Source organism: Arachis ipaensis, chromosome B05 (assembly GCF_000816755.2).
Source record: "Arachis ipaensis cultivar K30076 chromosome B05, Araip1.1, whole genome shotgun sequence".
Taxonomy (NCBI): Eukaryota; Viridiplantae; Streptophyta; class Magnoliopsida; order Fabales; family Fabaceae; genus Arachis; species Arachis ipaensis.
Genome location: NC_029789.2, coordinates 49,805,908 through 49,828,522, shown reverse-complemented (window position 1 = coordinate 49,828,522; position 22,615 = coordinate 49,805,908).

The following is a 22,615-nucleotide window of genomic DNA, read 5'->3' as shown; positions in this document are numbered from 1 at the left end:
GCACAAAGGCCTTGTTGTCATTTCAAAGTAATTATCAGGAGTCAGGTTGGATTTTTTTTTTTGTTAAGAACCTCGTTGTCTTTCGAGGTAATTGTCAAGGGCTGTTTCAAATTTTTCTCTTCAATTATTTATGATTGTAAGGGTTTAAAAATTTAAAACCATCACATAAGAAAATTTGAAAAAGTTTAACACGTTATTGAGGTTGAATATTTGAATATGCTTTATTATTTGGTGATTCAAAATTTCAAACCAAGAAGTCGTTTAATATGACAATATCGTGTCACACTATCACGTGTGAATGGCTATTTTCGTCATTTGACGTGTTGCGGCGTAAACGACCAATTCGATTAGCTGGGGTTGGCAACCGCCTGTCACGGTCTTGGACACACTTCAACCCTATCGTACTGGCACTCGAACTTATTCAACCTTTTGAGTTAAGACCAAGTCAACCTAACCATCAATACTTAGCAAGAAAATTAAGAACACAAGAGAAATGAAGCTTTGGTGGAAAGAACACTTTATTATTCAAGTGTTTGTTACAAGTGACTCACACATGACACACACATTAACTGTCAGTCCCTATTTATAGCCATTTAGCTCCTCAATGGATGGCTAAGATTAAATCTAATCAACGGTCTAGATTAATCATCTTGAATCTTCATTACAAATATCTATCCTTCCATATTTCTCTAAATACTTCTAGATTGTTCCATACTACTCTTCATACTCCTATATACATTCACAATCTTCTAGAATACTCTATAACCTTCCAAAGTCTTCTAGAATTTTCTAGGGTATTCCGAGACCTTCTAGGACATTCTAGAACATTCCAGAACCATCTAGAACATTCTCAAATACTCCAGAAAACTATACAAACACTGTTAAATCTAACCTTCTAAAATTTACTGTGACACGCCTGATAAACCGCTATTTTACGGTTTATTTTCTATTGAATTGAGCAGATTTTATCCATTATTCTCACACTTATGCATATGAATTGCGTGTTTTGCACTTTCCTTCCTACTTCTGTGATATAGTTGAAAACATGTTTCCTAGACCTTTAAATTGTCAATTTTTAATTACCCTTTATTACCATTCGATGCCGTGATCTGTGTGTTGAGTGTTTTCAGGCTTTATAGGGCAGGAATGACTTAGAGGACGGAAAGGAAGCATGCAAAAGTGGAAGGAACGCAAGAAAATGATGTTTTGAGAAGTTGGCAGCGATGCGTACGCATGGACAACGCATACGCGTGACAAAGCGTCACGTGCTGCATTTTGCAGAAACGCTGGGGGCGATTTCTGGGCTCCTTTTTGGCCCAGTTCCAAGCCCGAAAACACAGAATAGAGGCTGCAGAGTGGGGGAAACATATATAGAACAATTCATTCACATAATTTTAGGTTTAGATGTAGTTTTCTAGAGAGAGGGGCTCTCTCCTCTCTCTAGATTTTAGGTCTTAGTTTTATTCCTTTTCAATTTCTGAATTCTATCTTATTTCAATTTAGTTTCTCTTCTACTTTTAATTGTTCTAGCATTCTAGTTTATTTATTTTCCTTGTTGATGACTTTATGTTGCCAATTTAGTTTATGAATTCTCATGTTAGATTTGATTTCCCTTTTAATGCAATTTGAAGTATTTCATGTTTATTACTTCTTTTCTCATTTGTTGTTATTGATTATTTGCAATTGGTTGTTTAGGTTTTATTATCTCTTATTAATTTCTATGTTTTTATGTTATGCCTCCCAAGTGTTTGATAAAATGCTTGGTTGGGTTTTAAGTTAGATTTTTCTATTCTTAACTTGGATTGATTAATTGGAGACTCTCGAATTATCAAAGGTCTTTTATTGATTGGTATTTGAGACTTGTTAGTTGGTTTAAGCTTCACTAAATCTAGTCTTTGATTAGGACTTGTGAACTTAAGTTAACTTTTCTCACTTGACTTTCCTTCATTGTTAGAGGTTAACTAAGTGAAAGCAAAAGGGCAATTACTATCATAATTGATGATGATAATGAGGATAGAAATTCCAATTCTCAATACTTGTTAAGACTTTTTATAATTATTATTTTATTTCCTTGTTATTTACAATACTTGTTCAACATACTTCCCTGCAATTCCTTGGGAGACGACCCGAGGTTTAATACTTCGGTTATTTTTATTGGGTTTGCTTAAGTGACAAACAAATTAAATTTGATTGAGAATTAATTGTCGGTTTAGATCTATACTTGCAACGCGATTATTTTTGTGAAATTCTTTACCGACGATTTTTTTCCCATCAATTTTTTCCGCCTATCAGGTAAATCACACTACTGCTTTCTAGATGGTTACACTGGCTATTTTCAAATTCATATAGCTCCTAAAGATCAGGAGAAAACTACTTTTACATGTCCCTTTGGAACGTATGCATATAAGAGAATGCCTTTTGGCTTATGTAATGCACCGGCTACATTGCAAAGATGCATGATGAGCATTTTCTCATATCTTCTTGAGAACTGTATGGAGGTTTTCATGGATGACTTTAGTGTGTATGGTGATTCGTTTAACCTTTGCTTGGATAGTTTAGCTAGAGTATTAGACAGGTGTGTTAGTTCAAACCTTGTATTGAATTTTGAAAAATATCATTTTATGGTAAAACAATGTATTGTTCTAGGACATGTTGTTTCTAATACTGGTATTTCAGTTGATCCAGCAAAGGTAGATGTCATTTCTAGTTTACCTTACCCCTCCTTCGTGAGGGAAGTCTGCTCGTTTCTTGGTCATGCAGATTTCTACCGGCGATTTATTAAGGACTTCAGTAAGGTAGCACTGCCTTTATCCCGATTGCTGCAGAAGGATGTTGAGTTCGAGCTGAGTGCGGACTGCATGGAAGCGTTTGATAAGCTGAAGATCGCCTTGACCCAAGCCCCTATTGTGAGAGGGCCCGACTGGAGTCAACCGTTTGAGATAATGTATGACGCCTCCAACTATGCAGTAGGAGCGGCGCTAGCTCAGCGCGAAGGTAAGGACCCTTTTATAATTGCCTATTCTTCTATGACCTTAGACGTTGCTCAGTCTAATTATACTACCACTGAAAAAGAGCTTCTGGCTATTGTTTTTGCTCTGGATAAATTCCGAGCCTACTTACTTGGTACTAAGGCGGTAATATACTCAGACCATGCAGCTCTAAAATATTTATTAGCTAAGAAAGAGTCCAAACCAAGGCTAATACGTTGGATATTTTTGCTGCAAGAATTTGATTTAAAAATCAAAGATAGGAGTGGTTTCCAAAATTTAGTGGCGAACCACTTGAGTCACCTAGAGCACATTAAGAATGACTCCACTCCTATCAATGATGCTTTTTTCATTTGATAGCTTGCATGCAATATCTGAAGTAGTTCCTTAGTACGCACCTATAGTTAATTATTTGGTTAGTCGTACCTTTCCTCCTAATTTTACTAAGTATCAAAGGGACAAGCTTAAAAGCGAGTCCAAATATTATATATGGGATGACCCATATTTATGGAGATGTGGTGCTGACCAAATAATTAGAAGGTATGTGCCACAATCAGAATTTTAGTCAATTTTAGAGGCCTGCCACTCTTTAGAGAGTGGTGGACATTTTGGTCCTCAAAGAACAGCTAGAAAAATTTTAGACTGTGGATTCTGGTGGCTCACTGATAGGAGAATTATTGTCGGTCTAGAATTTCTCTTAATAGAAATAGAACGTCGTTGTAAGCATAGTTCCAAACCAACTAATAACTCTCAATCAAATTTTAAAGGATTTGGTTGTCACAAAGTTCAACCTCCAATAAAAGTAAACTGAAGTATTCAAACCTCGGGTCGTCTCACAAGGAATGGGCAAACATGTACATCAACATTGGTTAGAATTCTGGGTTGGGAGTCATGATAAAAAAATTAAACTACTAGACTTAACAAGCAAGAAATCTTAAAGTGCAAGAAACTAGATCAAGTAACTAAGGCAAGGTATAAGCAATTTCAAACTAACAAAAGATCATCTAATATGATTCTATTCTAGAACTAAGCAATTGACTATAACTAGAATTAAGCAATTGAAATTTTTGGATTTCAAATATGAATAATGAAAGGAACTCTTGGCTAGGCATAGGAATTGGGGTCACCATCCTTGTCTAATAACCATATATCTTGACAATTATGAGGAACCAAACTCACTAAGTCTACCTCCAAGAGCTTTAAGTACGTAATATCTACTCCTAAGCTTGAGGTACGTCAAGTGGCTTGATCAATCTCAACTCATAAGTCCCAATCCAACTACCAATTGACTTAGTAGTGGATTAGTGTCAACGGGTATCAACTTGACCACTAAGGGTTCTCAAATCACCAAATCTACTGTGCATTCTATGTGTATGTATCTATATGCTATTAGGATATCTAACTGATATGTGTAGCATACATGTTCGTGAGCATGCGTTTGGGACTCTTAAGCACTAAACTTGAGATATTGAGACTGATCGCCTTAATATCAATTGTTTGGTGTGAACAGGGACCAAATGTCGACTCGCGGATCCGAGCGAGGTAACTGGAAGGAAAATCCTAGGACCAAACCAATGCGAGGACTCCGAGATGGAAGCTCGGGTGCTGGTACGAGTAACATAGGTCAATACTATAGGTCCATGACCCTTACTGATTTCTTCAAGAGTGGTCCACCCCGAATTAATGGAAATGCCAATGCGTTAGAGGCTGATCGGTGGTTTCGAGATGTGGAGAGATTCTTATACATTCAGCACATACCAGAATTACAGTCGGTGGAAATAGTGACTTACATGTTGGAGGGAGATGCTTAGGAGTGGTGGCAGGAGTTATATCACACCTTGCAGATGGAGTTAACAGATATCCTTTGGAGTAGATTCAAGATGGAATTTTACGAGAAATATTTCTTACATGTAATTCGCATTACAAAAGAATTGGAGTTAATGCAACTGAAGCAAGAAAATATGTCTGTTGCTGACTATACCCGTAAATTCGACAACTTGTGTCATCTCTCAAGAGTTTGTCAAGGAAATCGAGCCGATTATGAGGCGTGGAAGTGTGTTCAGTATGAGAAAAGGCTTAGAAGAGACATTTTCAACTGCGTGAGTCCGCAAAGGTTAACGAATTTTCTTGAATTGGTTAAGAAAAGTCAATTCGCAGAACGTTACTCCATGAAGTCAGCAATATTACAGGAAGGCTATGGAGAGACTACTCCGGATGAGCCACATAGAGCCGGACTAGGTGTATGTTGCAAGTGCGGGAAGCCGGGGTATATAGCTCGAGACTGTCCACACAAGAAACGTCGGGATGCAGTCGAATCCGATCTTCAGACCCGAGGTAACCATAAGCTAGCAGTTGAGTTTTTAACTACCTTGCATATCATTAATATATGTATGATCCATTTGTGAAGCATGACAAGTTTTGATGATCGTGGAGTCCGAGCCGATGGTTAGTCGAAGGCTACTAGTTGTTGAGATGGAGCTAGGGGTAGCAAAACGGGTCGAGCCCGTCGGGCCGATCCGCTAAACCCGCTAAAAAAGGCGGGTCGGGCTAGGATTTGGAGCCCGCCAAATTAAAAAAAAAAAACCGCCAAACCCGTGGAGCGATACTTAGCTAACTTAGATGAGTGGCTAGGTTCTTGGAAGATAAGAATCAGAACGACGAACTGGAAGGCGGGTGAATTATACCTAAGGAACTGGAACCGTTGAGAGCTATGCAGAGTTATCCTTTGAAATCCAGTGACATTCAGATTTCAAGGAAAAGGAATAGAGCGAGTTCAACCTTTAGTTGTTAATTGATCGAGAGACAAGTAGAGGTGAGACCGGATTCCTATACGAGAGAGTTTCCAAGACCGTTCCTGAAGATGTACCAAAATTTCCACCTTAGAGAGAGTGTGAGTTTGTCATAGATGTAGTGTTAAAAATCGGATCAGTATTGATTGCACCACAAATGAAGACATTATTAGAACCAGTAGAGTTCAAGACTGAGTTTAAGAGAGTACTGGAAGAGAGGATCCTCCAACTAGGTGTTTCTTTGCGAGAGCGTGCCAACTAATCTTCACGACTTAATCTAACCTTTCTCTTATAGCCTACATTGAAAGTTCTATCTTGAACCTTCTTCTGTAAAAGCCCAACTCATTGTTCTTCTGATCTTATTCCTTACTCGTACAAAGTTGGTCTCTTTTGAATTCATCCTGATTTTGAATTCAGCCTGAACTCATCCTAATATAATCACATAATTTTTGAATCCTGGTGACCTGCGGTGCGTGAAGTTGCTCCCTTGTGGAAACTCGCAATCCTTTCAAGCCAACTAGAACCTATACAATCCGACATGCCTTATTCTTTCTATTTAGGCTTTGATTCAAACTTCTCTCCTGAAATGCAACTAGCTTTCTCTTCTTGTGCATCCTATTAGTTCTGTACAACTCCGGTTAACCGTATGCAAGACTTTCTTTTTAATTCTTGTGAACACCATTCGTGTTACTCGTTCATTCCTTTGAACATAACTTTTCTTTGAAAAATAAACTCGTATTGGATTTTGCGTCACGCACAACTCTTAGATACAATTATTAGAGTGTCAATCCTTTAGAGCAAGACTTTGGAACATGAAAGAAAACCAGCGGTATTACGAGGGAATTCAAAACCTTAATCCTCGTAGATCGTATCACTCGTGACTAAATAGATGCAATGAGGTACACCGTGTGAATGAAATACCAGGATACGATGGAAGCCTTCGAGTCATGGAAAGAAGATTGATCCTTATGCCAATACTTGTATCACTTGAACCTAATGAACCATTTGGGAAATTATTACGATGCATTATTGGAAGACTTAAGATGCATGTTGAAGCGACATCGTGAGATCATAGCAGACGCCTTAAGCAAGAAGTTTCTAGGAGACTCTTGGACGTTAATTCCAAAGGAGAAAATGTTAGATGAGTTAAAGTTCTAAGTTGGAGAATGAGAGTGTAGTTGGAAGGGACGGACTAAATCCATTTCCGGTTTATAACATGGTAACGATGAAGTACGGGACGCGTAACAAGTCAATAAGGAACTGCCAAAGATGTCGAAGTCTGGTAAACAAAAGGGAATTAAAAAGAGATTTACATATCCAATGCCAAAATAAAGATCATGGAGTCAAGGACTGAGGGAGCACAAAAATGGTGATAAGGAGCTACTAAGAGTACTGAAGCCAGTTGAATTAAGAAGATACCAAGATACGATTATGTGTCGAGGTCGGAAGTTGAAATAAGAAACTATTGCCTGAAGCTTACAAGAAAGGATTTTCGAATCTACCTTAAGATTTCTAAAACCTACCACGAATCCAAGAAGATATTTTGAGCAGCCGAAATTGAAGAATAAAGTGGCAATCCATGTGATTACAAGCTTGACACATGAGAAAGAAAAGAGAGACCACCAGGAGCTGTGCGGAATGCTACAACCATCGAAGGTTCTACATTAAGAGTAACAGAGAATAGCCATTGATGTCATAATAGGTTACCGCGGACTAGGACAAAAGGTGATTCTATTAGGGAACTGTGGATCAAGTGACCAAGCCCATTTCGCCCATCAAAGTAAACTATTTATTGGGGATATCGAAGAGACTATATATCAGAGAGAAGGTGAGACTTCACCGTACGCTAAACACCTTTGAATTAACCGAAAACTGGAATATCGAACGTCTTAGTTCCAGAATTTGACAGTCGGGATAACGGAAGAAGAGTTACGCAAATCTGAGTTAGAATTTTCACTATGAAAGTCGACAAAAGAGTTAGGCGGATCTAAGAAGAAGACTTATCGAGTTGGAAGGAAGAGGATACCTAGTTCTGAAGACCACTTCAATGAACTAGAATCGGATGACCAATCAAAAACTAAAAAGCTAAATCCCCGCTACATCGGACCAGTGACGTATAAGATCGCTTTACCACTATATCGTTCGAACCTGCATGACGTGTTTCACGTATCGCAGCTCCGTAAATACAATTTTGATCCTAGTCATGTCCTAGAACCGGAATCAGTCCAAGTGAGAGAAGATCTGACGCTTCCAGTAACTCCGGTTAGGATTGATGATACCAGCATCAAGCGTTTACGCAGAAAAGAGGTTTTCTTAGTGAAAGTAGCTTGGAGTCGGGCTGGTATTGGAGAATATACCTAGGAGCTTGAGACAGAGATGCGGAAGGACTACCCACACCTCTATTCAGGTAACGCACTCTGAATTTTGAGGGTGAAATTCCTAATTCGGTGGGTAGGATGTAAACCCCGCTAAAATCGGTAAATAATTAGTTAATAAATTGAATTTTAATTAGGAAAGCTAAAAATGCAAAACTAATATCAAAATAGGATAAAGCTCGTCGAAACGAGAATTTTGATACCAATTTCGATAATTTGGCCCAAAATTAGACCGGAAGGGCCGAACTGGTTGAACCAGGGCCCAAACCAGGCCCGTGGGTCCAACCGGACCCAAATATTAAAACAAAACAACAGCTCTCCTTCTTCCCCATTGCATGCAATGGACACAAACAGAATTGGGGAAGGGAGGAGGAGCTCTCAACCTTCACAACCTTTGATCCACCATAACTCCTCCGTCTGGGCTCCGATCACTGCACCGTTTGTGGCCACGCATCCAGCGCGTCGAGCTCTACCTTTCTATCTGAAAAATTTCACTGGCAAGTCTTTTATTAGGTTCAGAATCTCTATCCCTCTTTCTTTGGTAAACTTGAAAACCTATGGTGAATCTTGTTCAATTTTTGTGTTCTAGGTTCAAGTTAGCTTCCGGGACTTGTGGGCTCAAGCTATTGAGCATATGGGTATGGTAAGAACACCCTAACCCTAGCTCAATCTTGTATTTGTAATGGAAAACTAAATTGGAACATATATATATATATATATGTGTGTGTGTGTGTGTGTATTAGGTGTAGGTTAAGTGGGTGTTTATGCATTAGAATTGAATTGGGATTACTTGGAGGTTTGTTGGTGACCAAGGCTTGTTTTGGGGCTGTTTGATTGAGCTTGGATGGGCTGTAATTTTGTGTTGCGAGGCTGCCTTGGGTGAACTAAGTGATCGGCCAAGGTATGGTTTAAGTTTCGCACGTTTAATATTTACGATGTTGTGAAAGCTTAGGTTAGAGGAACCATAGGATAAGTTGAATTGGTTGTTGTATTTAATGATTAATCTTGTAATGTTGTTGGAATAGATTTGTTGGTGGATATGTATTGGAATTATGAGGTGTGAAGGTTATTAATGGTATGCTCTTGTATTTATTTATGATGGATTATGGTTGGTGTTTGTTAATAAAGATTTGTTATATGAGTTGATGATTTAACGTATGAAGAGTTAATAAATGTGTTAATGGAATAATGTGTGTGAATGATTAATAAATGCATTAATGGAATGGTTTATGTGAAGAGTTGATAATTGCATTAATGGAATGGTTTATGTGAAGGGTGCTCATATATGTATATATGATATATGTTAATGCAAAGTTGTGAATATGGCTCATTGGATTGGTTAATGGTAGCTTGAATGGTTGTTGGTGAGTTGAGATTGGTTATGTTAGCAATATGTAGGCTTTAAAGGTAAGGATTTATAAATGTGGTGAAAATGGGATTTGGAAGTGTTTTGAAAAAAAAAAGTGATTTTGGGTGAAATTTGAAGGTCCATAATTTTCTCCTCAAACTTTGGATTGAGTTAGATTTGTTGCAAATAAAAGATGGTTTCAAGAGCTTTTGATTGATATCAATCTTGTGAAAAATAGAATTTTGTAGAGAAAGTTATGGATGTTGAAAGTTTGATGTATAAATTTGTGTTCAGGATGGCTAAAATTGGTTGCAGCAAGCTTCCTAGGCATTCTGCCCATTTTTTTGAAAGAACGCACATCCACGTGTATGCGTGGCGTGGAATTTAAGTGACGCATGCGTGAGAAGCATGCGTACGCATGTGTGCATATTCATGCGTACGCATGACTCACGCATACACGTGACTTGATGTACGCTCCACGCGTACTCGTGGATGCTGCCTGTTACAAAAACTGGTTTTGGCTGTTTTTAAACCAATTTTCCACTTCTAAACCTCCATTTTCTTCATTTTTAGACTTATGGTATGGTACTAAGACCAATGGCTATTTGAAGCTAGAAAAATAAGATAACTTGAGGGTGAAGTAAGAGGTAAAATAAGGAGTTTTATAAAGAAGATGAGAATGTTAAAGGAATTTTAATGCCATGGCTTGATAATTGATGATATATTGATTATCAATATGAAATGGCTTATGAGAAATGATATTTGAGATACGAGTTTCCCTGGGTAAAATCCGTGGCTCGCCACCACATGTTCCAGGTTGAATCTCGATACTCTGTTGACCCTACGTCGTAAGGGTGACCGGGCACGTATAAATTCCCGGGTATGGATAGCCCCCATTGAGTGATTATATAATGAATGAATGTGAACTCTATGCATAGACTCTTGGAGATGCGCGACGGGGGACATTCTAAGGTTTTTGGACTTGTCGGGTTGGCTGGATAACCGACAGATGGGCTCCATCAGCCATAGGACAGGCATGCATTATATGCATTTGTTTGTTTTGATTTCTATGCATTTTCTGGGTTTGCCTAATTGATATATATCACCTGCTACCTGTTATACTTGCTATTTGTACTATCTGCTCACTACTTGTGCGTGGACTTGTTTGGTTGCTTGTTTCTGTTGTATTATGGATGATGGAGGGATGGAGGAAATGGAGAAATGGTTTGGTGTTAGATTAGGATTGAAATTGAGTAAGTTAGGTAGATTTAGAATACCTACCCCTATTTGTGGTTTTTGTTTAGTAATTAAGTTGGATAATTGAATAACGGAGTTCTAGGATTGCCTATGGCATTCTCAGGACCGTATTTATTATACGCGTGGCACTTTTACCATGCTGAGAACCTCGGGTTCTCATTCCATATTGTATTGTTATTTTTTTCCATATGCAGGTCGATAGGCACCTCGCTAGACATCTGGATCCTGGGAAGCGGAGTAGTCCTTGGGCATATTTTGGTTTTCTATTTGTATATATGTATATATGTATTTTGCTTACTCTCCAAGTGACTTGTGTATGCTGCTCCTCTTAGAGGATAAGGGAGAGATAGGAGTTTACTTTGGTATTTTGGTGTATTTTGGGACACTTATGTATGTATATATGTATATATGTATCCTCCGGCCAGCTTTAGCTTCGCAGGCTGAGTCAGGGGCTAGTTATACTGTTTCCTTAGCTTTTCTTTACATCTCGGTTTACCTTTATCTTTTTCCTATTAGGTTTCTTAGTACGCAAGTAATCCTACTCCTTGAGTGTTGCGCTTTTCATTTTATGATTTTTGTTTACCCGTTTGTTTCAAGGCTCCTAGTATATTAACTTCTTCTCTATTATGTATTTATTTTGCTGTTTAGAGGTTCGTAATACCTTACTATCTCAGTCTTATGACTTAAGCATAAGATTTAGTATAGTAGGGTGTTACACCTCTCTCAAGCGCCAGACATACCAGTTTGACTGGAATAGCATCCTTGGCGTCATAGCACCTGGCAGCACATGGATCTACGGACAACATCGGACTCGACCTAAGAGCATATCAGCTCCAGCACTTACTTTGGAGGCTCGCGTGTGGGCACAGATTATGTTCCACTATGTCTTTCCAAGCACTCACGAGTCCATCTTCACTGCGGATATGGATGTTCTCATCTGGTGCATTCTTACAGAGCAGCCCCTCAACTTACCAAGACACATCCAGCAGGCCATGGGACACGTGCAGATTGCGGGCAACCTACCTTTTCCCGCATTGGTTTCGGATCTAGTCTCAGCAGCAGGAGTCTCCTATAGGGCTGGAGACACCAAGGCCATGATCCCAAGGGCTGATCAGTATGTTCCGAATGGGAAGTATGTTAGACCTCCAGTACCCTCTGCTAGCCGACATCCCGGCCCGTTTGTAGACACCCCTCCTACTTCCGCTCCACCATCACCCACACCTCCTACACCATCCACTACTCAGATGTTCCTTCAGATCCTTCAGAGGTTAGACCGGCAAGACTGGCAGATGGAGCGAATGGAGCACCGCAACAAGTGCCGATACACCTATTTAAAGAAGCTCATTGTTAGCACTCACCCACCTCCGGAAGAGAAGGATACCCCAGACTCCACTTCACCTACCAGCACCTGGAGCCATGACGAGCCAGACAGTAGAGGTGCTGCTTCCAGCCCCACCTTGCTCCTTACCTCCGTGCCAAGCCTTAAGTGTGGGGAGGTCAGTACCTGACTTCCAGAGGTAATCTCTCTCTCTCTCTCTTAACACCAATATGTTATTTTTCTTTCGTTAAATAGGATAGATTGCATGATAATAATTGCTTGCATGTATGTTCTGCTTGGTTGAATTAATGAGTTTCTTTTCAAGACCCTATTTTAGAGCATTTCACTAATTCAAATTGAAAATTTGTGTTAAACTTGTTTGAAGATTGTAATTTAGAATATGGTTTATAGCTAAGAACACACAACCTGTGAGATTTTGAGCTTAATTATATGGTTACATTATTTAACCATGATTTTTATTCTTGTGTGTTTGCTTCTCTATGATTGAAATCTTTGCTTTGTTCCATTCTATATGTCCATTTTTTAGTGTATATTCATGCATACATATGATTGAGGCCATCAATTGTTATTAGCTCACTTATCCCAAATAGCCAACCATTTCATTTGCTTTTGTTTGCCACTTTGAGCCTTTTTAACCCCCAATTGTTCTTTATATTACCACATCACTAGCGTTAAGTGGAAAAATAATTAATTACCCCAATTGAATCTTTGGTTAGCTTAAGATAGAGATTGTGTGTCAATTAAGTGTGGGGAATTGTGGAAACTTTGGTTGATGAGAATGTGTATTATTTTTATTGATAAAAATTGAGAATTTAGGTGCTACTCATGTGAAATTATGAAAAACCATATGCGTTGATTTACTATGCTTTCCTATATATACAAAATAAATAAATAAAAATAATATAATATAAATAAATAAATAAATAGGGGACAAAATTATCCGAATGTTAAGTTCAATAAAAGATCAATGCATATGTGATGAAATAGAAGAAAACTTTGATACATGAGTATGTGAAATATACAAAAGTGAGATTATGGGTAGCTAGGCATGATTTTAGAATTATATAGAGTGTGTGTATATGTTAGGTGAGAAATTAGGTTAGTCAAAGATTCAATTTATAGCTCACTTGGCCATACATATATCCTCACCCTTACCTTAGCCCCATTACAACCTTGAAAAAGCCTCATGATGTTTGCATTTGTACACTAGATATTTGTTGATTAGTTAGATGAAGAACAAAGTTTTAGAAAGCATGACTAGAGGAGACTAAAGTGGATTAACCCTAAACACCTGAGTGATTAGAGTGCATATACACTTCCAATGAGGGTTCAATGCTTGACTCTATGTTCCCGGCTTTCATAAGCTATCTTCTTATAAGTTTACTTGCCTCTTATTGTGTGATTTGAATTAGTGGAATCTGATTTTTGTTTGTCTTGGAGAACTTGTTCATTTTTAACCAAGTAGGTAGAAACATCTTAGCATATAGTTGCATTCATATACATAGGTTGCATTGCATTGCATGAGTCTTATTTTCCCCATTCATTCTTTTGGTCTCCTTGAGCTTAGCATGAGGACATGCTAATTTTTAAGTGTGGGGAGATTGATAAACCACTATTTTATGGTTTATCTTGTGCTAAATTGAGTGGTTTTTATCAGTTCTTTGCACACTTATTCATGTAATTCGCATGTTTTACATTTGCCTTCCTAATTTTGTGCTATGATTGAAAACCTGCTTCCTAAGCCTTTAAATTGTCAATTTTTAATTCTCCTTTATACCATTCGATGCCGTGATCTATGTGTTAAGTGTTTTCAGGCTTTATAGGGTAGGAATGGCTTAGAGGATGGAAAGGAAGCTTGCAAAAATGGAAGAAACACAAGAAACTAAGGAGCTGACCAGCGAGGATCGACGCGCACGCATGGCTCACGCATGTGCGTGACTTGGAGTTTTTCACATCGACGCGTACGCGTGACTGATGCGTATGCGTTACTCACGCAGAAGACCATCGATGCATACATGTGACTGATGTGTACGTGTGACGTGCGTAATATTCTACAACTGCAAAAGACGCTGGGGGCGATTTTGGGCTGAGTTTGGACCCAGTTTTTGGCCTAGAAACACAGACTAGAGCCAGGGGACAGCAGAGACTCAACACACATTCACATTCACTTAGTTTTTAGTTTTAGTTTTGAATCTAAGAGAAATTACTACTTCCTCTAGGGTTCTTCGTTTTCTTAGATTTTTAGTTTATGCTTTTGGATTGGATCTGGAGAGAAATACTACCTCCGTTTGAAGTCTCTATCATTACAATTTGCTTTCTTATTTCCTAACTCTTTTATTTTCCATTTAGTTTATTCAGAGTTACGTATGGATATCTTTGATTTTGGAAATTATTAATGCAAAAGTTATTTTTACATTTAATTTCATTATTGGTTTGAATATCATCTTCCCTTAATTTATTATTTCAAAAATAGCTTTTACTAAATTAATTTTAATTACCATGTCTCCTTTCTACTCCCTTTACATGTTTGCGAAATTGACATCCATGTCAATGGAGTAGGATCCCAACTTGACTTTGGAGTTGATTAATAGGAGACCCTTGAGTTGGAATACTCAAGTGTCAATTTGTAATTGGAAGTTGTTGGCTGACTCTCTAGTCACTAACTCTAATCCTTCCCTAGGAGAGGATTAGGACTTGTGAATCAGAGTTGGTTCAGTTACTTGACTTTCCTTTATTAGGTAAAGGATAACTAAGTAGAAACAACAACCTCTTACCATTACACTTGGAAAAATTCAACAAGGATAGAACTTCCAATTAATCTTCTCCTAGTCAAGGCTTTTTATTTCAATTACATAAAACCTCTTATTCATTTTTATTGCTTTAATTTATAATCATTTATTTTCTTATTTTCCAACTCTAAAAATTCTCAGAAAATTCCTGACCAATAAATTGCACTCTTTTGTCAACTCGTTGGGAGAAGACCTGGGAATTCTACTCCCAGTATTTTATTCTTAAATTTTGACAACTCTTTTTAAATTGATAAGCGGAATTTTCGTCGGTTAAGAACTGTACTTGCAACGTTATTTCCATTATAAATTCTTAATCGGCATTTTTTCGTCGGTCAATTTTTGGTGCCGTTGCCGAGAAATTGTAAACGTGTGCCTTATTATTGGTTATTATAAATATTGTGAATAATTTTGCTCTTTCATTTCTTTGTTAGTTGTTTCTAGTTTTAGGAGTTTGTTCTCATTATTCTCTTATTAATTTTTGTCTTTACTTTCTTTTGTTACTATGAATTCTCACCCCTTTGGCTATGAGTTTGGTCATAATTATGTTGTAGGGAATGGACGCTACAATGAGAACATGCATCAAGGTTGGAACAATCAAAGATGGGAGGAGCCACAAGGATTTGATCAACCCTTTCGGCAACAACCTCCTCCAATGTGCCATGAGCAACAACCATTCTACGATGCATCCCAGGACAATAGTTATGGTGGACCTTTTCGTGACAATCAACCTCCACCAATTTACTATGAGCAAAAGCTATTCCAAGGTGCGTGTCAAGACAATGGGTATGGTGGACCTCCTTGTAGTTACCAACAAGCCCCACTATATGCCTATGAACCCCATCCTCAACATAGCTTTGAACCACCATACTCACAAGCCCCCTACTACCAAACACCCTCATATGATTCTAATCCTTATCCACTATACTAACCACCTTATGAGCCATATGAACCATATATAGAACCACCCCAATTCCAACATAATTACTCCCAAGAACCACCACCTTCTTATACACCTTGTTCAATCCATCAATCGAAGAGCCATATGATCATACTTATGATATCCAAGTGGAACAAGAGTCAAGGGATCGTCTCAAGGAAATACTTGATCGACTCCAAGCAACAATCCATTAATTAGAGCAAGTAGAAAGCCAGAAAGCACACGAAGCTCTCATGGCTAAAGAATCTTAACTTGAGAACAAGGGATTGAAGTGTGTTATGCAACAAGTAGAAAAGATGGAGAGTGTCGAACCACCACATCCTTGTTATGATGAACCACCCTCCTATCATGAACCTTTCCTCCCAAATAACGAACCTTCATATCCACCCAATCTTCAATGCATGACACTCTAAGTGTTATTCTTCAAGAGCAAAGAGAAATGCAAAGGACGATACAAGAGTTCATAGCTACCTTGACCGGGGTAGTAGGTAATTTAGCTTCTCTGTGCGTCGGCACTCAAAGCACTTCCATGGCTACATGTGGAGAACCAATAGAAGAGCGTAGCATGAAGGAGACACTAGAAACTCCGGTGGACAGTGAGAAATGTGATATTGTATTGGAACAAGTGGAGGAAGCCATAATTGTTGAAACGGAAGAAGTGGTTGAAGACTTAGGAGATGCCGAACCTCCATGGGAATCAAGAGTTGTAGAGTATTCCTCCAAGAAGATTGAAATTGATGTCAAGGAGGCTAGTGCACAACCTCCATAGTATATTCCCTATGAAGAAGTGGATGGAATAGATCAAGAAGCGAGTTCCGTTGGTGAAGATGATCATGAACCAAGTCTTCCGAGTGATGAATCCACATCCATAAATGAACTCATTGACTATGAAGATCCTTCTTCTATTGAATCTGAGAATGATGTGGAAGTGGAAGCCCTTCGACAAGGTTGGACGGGAGTTGAACATGCTTTGTTAGGATCATTGGAGACATCTCTACCTAGGTTGCCGTCTACTCCTTCATTTGAGTGGCTAAAACTTATCTCTGTTCGTCTTCCTATCCCACTTGAGTATGACATTCTTGAAACGGACAGCCAACTTAGCAAGCTTTGTGGCATTAAGTGTAATAGAAGAATGTTTAGTGGTTGGAGTTGCAAATCAAGACTCATCAAGGTTGAGACCTCAAGAGTTAGATGCAAGGGTGAGACTAGTGAACAATTGGTCAGATCCAAGAGAAGATTTTGGTACTCCATAGAGAATTCGAACTATCTGCCACCCGGTTGGAACAACGATGATCAACTTACCGATGGGTGTAGAAACAAGATTTGGGATCCGGGCATATATGAGTATCAATTTTGGGAACCCTTAACTTCTGAAGAACTTCATCAAGGCTTGGCGAATTCACTTAGGAATGTTGAAGCTTATTGGAAGTCCAAGCGTTGGTGGAAGTTTCAAGATGAGTTCAAGCATAAGCCACCATGACAAGAAGCTCATCAAATGTCCAACTTAAGGACTTTAACAAAAAGTGCTAGGTGGGAGACACCCCACCATGGTAAATTCTTCCAATTTTATTTTTCGTTAATGTTGGTAATTAATTGAATTTTTATTTTTAATTAGAATTATTTAATATAAGTTGTGGTTTTTACTAGTTTAATAATATTCGGTTTTATTTTGGTAGCTTGTTATTTCATAAAAAAAAATTTGCGATCGACGCGTAAGCGTCGATGACGCGCACGCGTCACATGCAGGTTCGCAATATTAATAAAATGAGCAGAGAGTTGCGATGAAAACGCGCGGGAGGGGTGCCAGGCGCACACGCCATCCCACGCGTACGCGTCCCCTGCAATTTTTTCACTCCACGCGTAAGCGTCAGCGATGCGTACGCGTGGGCCTGAAAATCGGCGTAAAGAACAAAGTTACAGAGAGTTACGCAAAAATGGCACTGGAATTGTGTGTTTAGCACAATTTTGCCCGACGCGTACGCGTGCCTCACGCGTATGCGTCACCTTCATTCCTCTTCACCCATGCGCACGCATCAGTAACGCGTACGCATGGATTCAAATTTCACTAACCCCTTTACGCGAGAACACTTCTCATTCGCGACACCTATCCCTTTCACCCCAACGTCTCCTTCTATTCCCTCTCTTCCCTCCATTGAAACATTCTCTACTCACCACCATCACCCTCACACTGCAGCTCAGTTTCGGCGATCCCGAGCCGCCGCCAACCACCCCTCCATCTCCTTCCTTTCTTCTTCTCCTTCTTCTTCTTCTTCTCTCTATCCCTCTTCCCTATCCATCGCCCATCTTCTCCGCCTTCACCAAGAACTGCCGCGGAGCCCATTGCCGATGGTGAACCTCATTCCACCATCACCAACCTCTCTCTTTCCTCTTTCAGTCATTCCTTTCCCCTTTCTCCTTCCTTCCTCCCGTCGCTGCAACCAGAGCAAAAGCTGCTCTTCCCTGCTCTGCATTTTACTGCTCTGTGACCACCTTCTCGGCGCCACTTCTGGGTTGGCCGTGTCATTTCCTTCCTCTTCCAGTTTTGTTGCTGCTTGCCCCAGGTTCCCCTGTCTTCCCTTGCATTTCTTTTCTTGCTTTATCATCTTGTTTAGGTAATTTTGTTAGCTTTGTTTAATTTCTGCTTAGTTTAGTTAGATTAGAAATGCATGTTCTTAGTTGATTTTAGGTGGTTAAGTAGCTAGGATGTGGTTAGTGGATTTAGGTCTGATAATTGCTCTGTTCCTGCTGTCTGAATTGGATGATTTTAAAACTGCTTTGCTGTTGATGTTGCTGATCTGTTTTTACATGCTGCTATTCGATGCTATTTGTAGGTATGCTGTTTGACTGCTGTTATGCTAATTTTGCTTAATGATGCCTGGGTCATATGAATTTTCGTGTTCTTCATGCTAATTGACCTATATTGGATTCATATGAGCTGCTGAATTATTGATGTTTGTATTTGAATAGATGATGGTTGCTAAACCAAGATCGATTTTATTGATAAATCTGTTGCTGAACGCATATTCAAAAATGCACCTTGGTTCATGTGAAATATGGCTATTGAATTTGTCTGAATTATCTTGAATTCACATGGACTGATTTTGCTGTTTGTTTAATTCGAGAACGCTCAATTTACTGCTGGAATGCTGCCGAATTTTTCTGAAAACCTTATCCTATTAATTTCCACTTGTGAACTGAATTTGGGAAATTTTAACTCTAGTCCCACTTGTTTATTGCCAAATTTAAGTCATAGAGTGGTCGGTTGGCACTTCCGCTTTTCTTCAGTTCCCTTTATTCGATTTACATCATTGTAGACAACAAGGAACTAGTTGATGGATTTCTGTGTCAATTAGAACCTTGCTGACCAATGAATTTTGAACCTCTTCTATGTTTGAATTGTTCAAGTTAGGTTACAAATCTTCCCTCTTCATGGTCCTATTTCAATTTTAACTTTTCCTTGACCATTGAAGTTGTCTTATAAATTTTCTAATTGGCCTAATCTTGTTTCTTTCTGCTGAGGTTCTTTGAAGTTGCTATGGATGGTACTTTTTTACTTGAGTGCTGAAATACATTGATGATAACCTATGTTTACCGTGTGTGCTTCTTACATTACATCTTTCATCATCAACAATTTGCTTTATCTTCATGAAAGTGAGCTTGCTTGTTCTTTGACTTCGTGCACATATTTTGGTTAAGGACTACATTACCATGCCGCTAATTTTAACTCACTTTTCTAACTTTTGACTTAATTGATTTTCTAACCTTTCTTTTTAGTTTTCTTCGAACTAACACTCTTATCTTATTTTGAGCATGGTAATTGCTGTTTCTTAACGAACAAGTATCTTAAATAGTATTGCATGAATTCTTGGATTGTGCTTCTGATTGAATTATGAATTTTACTTTTCTTCCAATCCAGGGATTTACCTTTTTTTCTCACTTCATGAATGTATCTCAATACCCTTTTATTTCTGGTTTTCTGTCTGTTTGCTTATTTACCTACTTTTCTTCCCTCTGCTTTATTTAATATTTTGTATCCTGTACTTTTTGTTTTCAGGATGTCTGACAGAGGGAAAGGCAAGGCCAAGATCACCTTAAGTAAGAGGAAAAGGTCACAGCCATCCACTGAACCGGTGACCTCAGGCTTATCTGAGCGGAAGCTTAATGAGAAGGATAAGGCTGACCAAGCCACGCCTTCTAGCAACCCATATAAGTTTGCCAACCTATACTATGAGCTCAGATTTGAGCACTTTGATAAAAAGAACCTCATTGTGGAAAGGTGACAAGATGTACCTTCCGATCTGAAGCAGTATTCTGAGCGTCAGATTGCGGACAGGGGTTGGGTATTTCTGGACAGAGAGCTAGTGTGAGTGAACGAGACTTGGGTCCGAGAATTCTATTGCAATTACAATCGAGCAACCCTTGATTCCGTTCATCTCAGAAAAAAGCAGATTCTTATTACAGAGGAGGCTATTGAGGACATCCTCCACTTTCAGCCTATGATCAGTGATAAAGATGCCTTCCATTAGGCTGAGGAGGATATTAAATGCATGACTTTTGATTGGAACGCAGTGCATAGTACAGTTGCCCTTCCGGATACCCCTTGGGAGCAAGGATCCAAGAAAGAGACTCCGAGAGGCATTAAGTTTGACTATCTGACGAAAGAAGCCAAGTTGTGATAGCAGATTCTATGTACCTATGTCATGCCCAGTACTCATGAAACTGAGGTCTCGGCTGATATGATAGTTCTGATTTGGTGTGTTTTAGAGGGGAAGGAGATGTACCTTCCATGACTCATTAGGAGATACATGTACCAGGCCACTGTTAAAGGCAACCTGCCATTCCCTTGTTTGGTCACACAGCTAGCTCACCGGGCTGGGGTACCCTGGGAGCAGGGCGATGAGGCACCAGCTGCTCACGGTAAGAAGAAGGTTATTCCTTGGGGTGACTGGTTTGGTGACCGCCCAGTAGCCTGGCGCAGAGACCGAGCAGCCATAGCAGCAGCTACTGAGCCGACTACTTTTTCAGCTGCAGTAGGACCATCGGCACCATCTCGAGCACCACCATCATCCACCTCTCAGCCAGTCTACCAACTTGTGCACCACCTTTTCGAGCGCCTTGATCAGATGGAGCGTCACAATCAGCGACGCTATGAGCAGTCGGAGCGTCGCAACAAGCGACGCTATGCCCACCTGAAGATGATTGTGACTACTGGGCGTACTGACATACCCTCTGAGCCCGACACTGCTTTATTTTGTTTTATTTTTCTTTTAGTACTTGCAGATTCTTATTCTATTGTACTTTTGTTTATTTTTACTTTATTGCATTTTGCACTTTGGGCTTGTATATATCTTAGATATTTAGTTTGAATTGCACTTTTAGCTTATTAGTTGTGATTTGGAAAAATGTGGATTATTGAGCTTAGTTTACTCTTTTGCACATGAGAATTTGGTTTGATTGAAAATAGGGAGTAAACTAAAATCTTTTAACTTTTCATAATCACAACATTTCATTTAGTATATATATAATAATAAATGTTGGTCAAATTGATGAAATTTTCAAGGAATGTATCTTTTTTCTTAAAAAGGGCATTAAGATTCACATTGAATTGAGTTAAAACTTTTTGTAACTTGCATGATATATATACATATAGTTTGGAATATAGTATTTGAGCTAAGAGCACACAACCCGTGAGTTTTGAGCTTAATTGCATCGTTACATTATTTAACAATGATTTTATTCTTGTTATTTTCTTCTCTATGATTGCAATCTTTGGTTTGTTCCATTCTATATGTCCATTATTTAGTGTATATTAATACATTTATGTGATTGAGGCCATTATTTGATATTAGCTCACTTATCCCAAATAGCCTACCATTTCATTTGTCTTTGTTTGCCACTTTGAGCCTTTTTAACCCCCAATTATTCTTTATATCACCACATCTCTAGCTTTAAGCGGAAAAATAAGTAATTACCCTATATGAATCTTTGGATAGCTTAAGATAGAGATTGTGTGTCAACTAAGTGTGGGAAAATGTGGGAACTTTGGTTGATGAGAATGTGTATTATTTTTATTGACAAATATTGAGAAGTTGGGTGCTACTCATGTGAAATTATAAAAAAAAAACTATATGCATTGATTTACTATGCTTTCATATATTAAAAAAAATAAATAGGGGACAAAATCACCCCAATGTTAAGTTAAAAAAAAAAAAAGATCAATGCATATATGATGGAATGAAAATTGAGACATGAGTATCTGAATTATACAAAAGTGAGACTTTGGGTAGCTAAGCTTGACTTTAGAATTGTACAGAGTGTGTGTATATGTTAGGTAAGAACTTAAGTTAGTCAAAGATTCAAATGATAGCTCACTTGGCCATATATATATCCTCACCCTTACCTTAGCCCTATTACAACCTTGAAAAGCCCTCATGATATTTGCATTTGTACACTTGATATTTGTTGATTGGTTAGATAAAGAACAAACTTTTAGAAAGCATGATTAGAGGAGATTTGAGAGGTTTAACCCCAAATACTTCAGTGATTAGAGTGCATATACACATCCAGTGAGGGTTTAATTGCTCATTTCCATATGTCCATATTTGATCATTGCTTGTCTTGCAAGTTTGTAAACTCTTTTGATTAACTCAACTCAATTGTGAATGTGCTTTGATATGATTGATTTAGTCCTTGATTGTGCATATATGATTTCTTGGTAATTTGACTCAATTTGACCACATGTATGCTTATATATGTATATATAGTAATTAGAATCGCATGATTCATGTAGGTAG